Consider the following 5,548-nt stretch of genomic DNA (forward strand, 5'->3'; position numbering starts at 1 on the left):
CTCTCTTCACCACGACAGATCGGTACAGCGCCCGCTTCACTGCAGACGCTGCACCAATCCGCCTGTCGATCTCCCGCTCCATTTTTCCCTCATTCGTGAACAAGACCCCGAGATACTTAAACTCCTCCACTTGGGACATCTTCCCCGACACAGAGAAGGCACTCTACCCTTTTCCGGCTCAAGACCATGGCCTCGGATTTGGAGGCACTGATCCTCATCCCGGCCGTTTCACACTCGGCTGCAAACCGCACCAAACGAAAAAAATAAAAAGTCCACTTTTGGTCTGGACCAAACAAGCGGACCAAAGGACTTTCCTGGTGTGAATACACCCCTAAATCTTATCCCTAAATCTTATCAACCCCTAAATTTTATCAACGGAAGAACGTGGGGTTGTTACGCCATTTATTTATTGATTTATTTTTTTGCTCTCCTCTAAGAAGCTTTTTCAGAAACTGAAACCAGCTCAGTGGCCTAGTGGTAGAGTGTCTGCCCTGAAACTGGGAGGTTGTGGGTTCAGTTCCCGGCCGGGTCATACCAAAGACTAAAAATGGGACCCATTGCCACCCTGCTTGACACTCAGCATTAAGGGTTGGATCACCAAATGATTACCGAGTGCGGCACCGCTGCTGCTCACCGCTCCCTCGGGGGATGGGGCAAATTTCAGAGAACAAATTTCATCCACAATCAGTGGATCTTTCTTTCTCTAAATCCCAGCTGTAATTAATTTCCCAATAATCCTCAGTTCCCTAAAAGCGGTCTCATTTCTCCCATTCCTTGCAGTTTCATTCATTCTAATGTGAAACCCACATTCCTGTGGGTTTTTTTCACGCCTTCATCGTGTTTCTCGGTTTTTCACTCCTTGTTTGCCCCACTGCCTGTTGGCCCTTTTAAAGGCACGGGAATCACCCCTGATACTGCGGCACAAACTGTCTGGGATGTTGTAAAATAGTTTGAATTAGATTAAATGACAATCAGTGGTACTTTAACTTTAACTTTAAAAAGGCTCAACATACCGTTTCACAATCACCAGCATTCACTCAGAAGTCCAATTACTACTGAAGTCGTTGGAGGTTTTAGTCTCTTTATCTAGATTTGTGGTCCGAGAACAACTGTCAGGTCAACTTTGACTCGGAAAAAGTCTTCTGGAAAATAATGGCCCACTATCAAGCCGACTGTTTCAGCAAAACCGCCGGTCCCTGGACGGCAGCGTTTGGCTTTGTAAAAAAGAAAGCCTCGAGACCTTCAGACAAAGCAACGACTCAGTCGAGGGGCTTTTTTTTTTATTGCTGTGCTGTCAGGCCTCGTGGGATCTTGGCTCGAATCAGCAATTTCTACTGCCGTTTCAACTTCTGTCAAAAAAAAAAACCACACAGGCCCATGTCAGCACACTATTAACTGCATTCACGCTTTAACCAGTGACAACGTGAAGGCCATTAAAGGTTTATTACCGCCACAACTTTCAGCTAACAATTTGCCCGTGCTCGTTTGTCCTTTTTTTGTGCTCAAGTACAAAGCTTTAAATCTCCTTTACCCCGAGCGTATAACTCTATCGTTTATGTTATGTTATGCTAACCCGAACAGCTAGCTGTCAGCCTAACACCTGCCTCTCTGACACCGGCTACTGTTGTTCTTTCGTTCAGTAAAGTTTATTTGACAAAAATGGAAATAAATGTGTGGATAGGATGACGAAAGTAGCTGAAATGGAAGTATCACAGTGTCTGTAGCAGGGATGCTAGCTTGCTGCACGTGTTCCCTGGCAGGGCTTGTCGGAAAACAGTAAAAAAACCTGAAAAACAAGTTAATTAAAGATACGAATGAATGAACAATACCATAAAAGACACTATATTTTTTTTAAAAACTAGGCATGAACGTGTCTGTTAAACTTAAACGTGTGCCGCTGTGAACCTAACCTGCTCAGTGAACATTAGCATTAGCATGCTAACAATAAAAACATTGTTATTTTAAATCTTGCGCTAGCCGAATTTAGCGCTAAACGTGAACGATTCATTTCTTTGTTTTTGTTCTGAGAACTAAACAAGAAGATTTCAAATTTGTGTGCAGAAGTAGCGCGAGTAGCCGGTTAACAAAGCTAGCATAAACTTTGCTAACAGGCTAAACCGAAAACACTGTAAATCATCAAATAGCCGTTCATATGTTTATGTTTCACTTAAACAAGTTAAACAATAAAATAATAATGAATAAAAATTCTACAAGTCGACTAGTTGGGGGTGCTTTTTGTTCATTTTAGCAGCGCAATGCTAGCTGTTTTAGCGGCTAGCATTTCCAGGCTAATTGTTAAGCTAATTAACTAGCTGCTGTAACTGTTTTAATACACAGATCTTTTGTTTTGTTAAATATAATCAAACTCCCCAAACTTCCCAAGCCAGGGTGTGATTATTTTTACTCAAATCTCCCTAATTATCTATTTTTGTAAGTTATCTTGCAGTATAATGTTCTTCAAGATCACTTTCTGGCCTAAACGGTAACGCATAAAAAGTATTGTAGCTTTCATGAGAATAAAATAAAATTCTAGTCTTGATTTTAAGACTCCAAGTGCAGCATATTCATTTCTAACCAAACACCTGTAACCTTCACAATGACGTGCTTTCATCCAAGCAGCAGAACAATTACCATTTCAATTTTCTTTTCCTTTTTTTTTTTTTTTTGTTTTTTATCTCTGTAGCTTTGTTATATTCCACGGGATTCAGATTGTGGAGGAGACGTTTTCAGTCAAGGACATTTAAAACCTACACGGTGTTCAGCTGCTCTGAATATTACCACAATCCAACCTCAATCCACAGCTTCCCCAGGGTGGGAATTTTCGAAACGACGAGAATTCGTCAGGTCTTACCCCAATTAACCACCTGCTGCTGGACGGAAGCCAGTTCCCCCTGATTGACCTCACTTTGTAAACATTGGCCACATTGGGCAAGTGATGGAAAAAAGAAATGCATGCAGAAGAAGAACAGAATCCGTGTACGGTTCGTTCTTTGGGTTTTTTTCGTTTCAAAATAAAACTGCAAAAACAAAACAAGCATGTGTTTTTTTGTTTTTCAAACGAAATTAGAAAAACGGCAAATGCTAAAATAAAAAAGGGGTACGTTTTGGGTTTAAACCAAAGACGAGCTTTTATTTTGTTGTTAATTCAACGGGACCTTTTGGCGGAACCGGAAATGAAGACCTGAACTCCCGGCAGTCACCAGCAGGTGGCGGTAATGTAAGCCTTCAGTTTCTTGCCAACCGCCGTTAAAATCCACAAGAAGAAGAACTTTTTCAGTTAGCGCTTCAGAATCTACCAGTTTAAAAATGGATCCGTTTGTCTTATTTAGAGGGAATCGACGCATTTCATTGAGAGCTGATGATCTTACCGTCAACAAGATGTCTTTCAGATTCCAAGGAAGTCATTAAATCAGGACATTATCAAAAAGTATCGGTACACTGAAGATTAAATTTTATTAATATATTTGTGTTTCTAACCTTTCAATAGGCAGACCCTCCAGGATTTTGCGATGTTGCGATCGCAAAATCAAGCAAACCCCGCGAAATCGCAACTTTGCCCAAAACACCGCAACTTTAACCCAATATTTATTGTTTCTAAAGTGATTCGCCACCGTTTCTGCGGTCTAGTCTCTTCTTTGTGGGTTTGTGTAGCGTGGAATACAAAATAACCCCAAAAAACTCACGAAGAAGACACGTGACGTCACTTCCTGTTAACATCAGAATGCCGGGAGCGTGCGGGAGCAGTGACCGAAGCCAAAAAGTGCGCTAATGCTTCACATTTGCCCACAAAGATTTCAGCAAAACACCGCAGTGACGTTAGTTTGAAGTTGGATGCCAGCCATTCTCAGCCCCTTCTCTCATGCGCAGCGGTTCACTTAGGGGACGGCTGGCCGACATTAGCGCTCCTGTTTCGGGTCAGCCGTGAGCTCGACGCCGCTAACTCTGCGGAGCGCGAATATCCAACATTCAACTTCAAACTAACTTCACTGCGGTCGCAAACCAGTTTCCTCCCCAGCTGCAGCTGTTTTGCACGTCCTGCAGTGTAATCATGGAACATAAACGCATCGACAAACACTTTGTGTCTGCAAAACATGTGAGGAGAGCTGCAGACCAGGGACAATCCAGAAATGCTCATGAATGTCAGTTTAGAAGCTATCAAAGTTCTCAAATAAAGCACCTTCTGAAAATGTCAATGTTTGTTGAGAATTATCTTACAAAACTAGGAAGTATTTTTGGTTTATATATTTAAAGTTATGGTTGTTTATTGATTTTAGTTTAAAAAAAAAAAAAGAGGCAACTTTGAGGTAAACGCCCCGCGAAATCAGGCATTTTAGCCGCAACGATCACAAAAAATGCCCGCGAAATCCTGGAGGGACTGAATAGAACCCCGCTGAAGGCCTCGTAACTGAAGGGAGGTAGAGAAGCCACATGGAGGGGTTCAGAAACCCCAGTTTCATCGAAGAGAGGAAGTTACAGCTTCCTACACCGGGCAGAAAAACCGGCGGCGACAACGCTCCGGGGAAAGCCTCGGAAACGACACACTGTCCACCGTAGCTGCTCGCACCTGATGCTCATTTGTCGACGTCTTTTCCAAAAAACGCTCCGAGCGCTGTCAGTGCTGCTGAGCCATGCAATTAGGTCTTTTCCCAGCCGCGAGCCTCGGGGCTGCAGCCACTAATGAGGCAGCAGTTGGTGTGTGTGTGTGTGCCATTACGCCGAGCGCATTAAAATCTGTACCGAGGGCCCCGGGAATGCGGCATCAACTGATGCTCTCTGTTCGGAAACACTCCTCTCACGGCTGCGGCTCCTTTATGCGCTGAAACGGTACGTTTAAATTACGAGGAGCCATAATTGAGGAAGATAATTACACAGTAATTCCCGAACATCTACAGCTTTTTACATATCACAAGTGCATGCCCACGTACGTACATTACCAGGGCTTCAAACGCGCTCCTAATGCATTCTGTTTAAAAACAAGGTATTCCCAACTCCGTTTCTCCAGGGATAGCGGCTCTAAATAAAAATATGATTACTCATCTACTTCTGGTCACATTAGTAAGCGATGAAAACCGTTCGGCGTGCTTTCAATTGCCTTCACGGCAAATCTTTTCTTTTTTATTATTCATCAGGTCTCAGGAGACAGCTGGCTCCACCGAGCAAGTATTTACTTTACCGCTTTGTGACTTACGGGGTGAATTCTGATGACCTTGACGAAAAGAACGATTCAGATGGCAAGCTTTTTTTTAAAAACGGGCATTTTTTGTGATTGTTGCGGCTAAAATGCCTGATTTCGCGGGCATTTTCCTAAAAGTTGCCATATTTTTATACTAAAATCAATAAAAACCATAACTTTTATTATATAAACCAAAAATCCTTCCTAGTTTTGTAAGATAATTCCCAACAAACATTGACATTATCAAAAGGTGCTTTATTTGAGAACTTTGATAGCTTCTAAACTGACATTCATGAGCATTTCTGGATTGTCCCTGGTCTGCAGCTCTCCTCACATGTTTTGCAGACACAAAGTGTTTGTCGATGCGTTTATGTT

Source organism: Kryptolebias marmoratus, linkage group LG23, assembly GCF_001649575.2.
Source record: "Kryptolebias marmoratus isolate JLee-2015 linkage group LG23, ASM164957v2, whole genome shotgun sequence".
Classification (NCBI taxonomy): Eukaryota; Metazoa; Chordata; class Actinopteri; order Cyprinodontiformes; family Rivulidae; genus Kryptolebias; species Kryptolebias marmoratus.